At 35.8% G+C, this 1,358-nt stretch overlaps 1 long non-coding RNA gene across 1 annotated transcript in view; it reads right to left on the reverse strand.

Moving 5' to 3' along the window:
- LOC107756712 (uncharacterized) overlaps positions 1-966 on the reverse strand; it is a 4,406-nt gene extending 3,440 nt beyond the window's left edge. Inside the window, exon 1 of the long non-coding RNA XR_001641853.1 lies at positions 890-966. This is a non-coding gene — a long non-coding RNA (uncharacterized LOC107756712). The remainder of the gene's footprint in view (positions 1-889) is intronic.
- Between the last annotated feature and the right edge of the window lie 392 nt (positions 967-1,358).

Below are 1,358 nucleotides of genomic sequence, written 5' to 3' on the forward strand. Positions count from 1 at the left end.
GCCACCCGGTGGACGGCGACAGCTCCTCCGGGTTCGGGCAGCCGGCAGGAGTCCCCCGTTCCCTGCTCCTCCCCATCATGGCGGATGGCAGCAGATGTCGCGCAATAGCATTTACTCCACCGGCCTCACTCTGTTCCCACGGCTATCGGCCCCCATAGACATAATAAATACCTAGACGCCTCGTTGGCCGCTTTGAGCCGTTGCTGCCATACGTCAACGCGTCCGCCATGTTTGTGAAGGCAAGACTGCCTTAAAAATAAATGGAGGTAAACGGAGGAGCTGCGTTTTTTTCTGGATAAAAACACGATAACGTTTACGTTTATCAACCGATTTCAGAGGTTTGTGATCTACATGGAGTTAACAATAACTCTGCCTCCAGTTATTTAGTTAGGTTTGGAAAATTATTAATTTTCGTAAGAAATTGTGAAAACTCACACTTGTCTCGCTTGTTGATTTGATTGATTTTTTCGGTTTACAATTCTAATGTTAATGTAGTATAACTGTGACATATACATGTTTTGTAATTTGATTACATTAATTACATTAAATGAAATTAAGTTGTTTCATTGCTTTCTCTGTCTTCAACCCCTACATTTTAGCTATCCTTGTGCTTCAGGTCAGAACACAGCTCATTCCCTTTGAAATACTGGAAGAAAATCAAAATAATACATCTTTAAGCACTAATAATTTACCATCATTGAGAAAATTGAATAAAACCAGCGAATACAAATCAAAAAGTGGCACTCTTGGTAGTCTGCTTTTTATTTTGATAGCACTGTATACAGATAAAATCCACAACAAACAATAACAAATGCAACTGATAATCCTTTATGGATCCAGTAAAACTTACAGTTACAGTGGTAAAATATTATGCACTGATACAGTGCACAGTAAAAGTGATATGTAATATTAAAAAGTATATGTAGTACAAGTTGTAGTAAAGTGAATAATATAAAAAGCGAGTACAACATTATATGATAGATTTATAATAGCATAAATATGTATAATACCAAAATAAATAAATGAATAGCAATAGATGAATAATAGCAAGTAGAATATGTAATAACAAGGGTGGAATAATACAGAATAGACAATAATGAAGAATAAAGTAATAGTAAATTATAAAGTAAAATAAATAATCATGAAATGTAGTTTTATAATAGTATTGTGTAATAATTATTAAACAAAGTAAGAAACAAGTAAGGGGGGCGGGGTGGTTTGAATATGACCAGGGTAATTCTGGCCATTCATTCAGGGCTATTCTGGGTTTTAACTAGTACTAATACAACATTAGGCTGTGGAAGTATAGCCTACTCTCTTGGAAATACAGAGAACAGGCTTTCTTCAGCTTTCCTTAA

Source organism: Sinocyclocheilus rhinocerous, unplaced genomic scaffold, assembly GCF_001515625.1.
Source record: "Sinocyclocheilus rhinocerous isolate Xijiao unplaced genomic scaffold, SAMN03320098_v1.1 scaffold893, whole genome shotgun sequence".
Taxonomy (NCBI): domain Eukaryota; kingdom Metazoa; phylum Chordata; class Actinopteri; order Cypriniformes; family Cyprinidae; genus Sinocyclocheilus; species Sinocyclocheilus rhinocerous.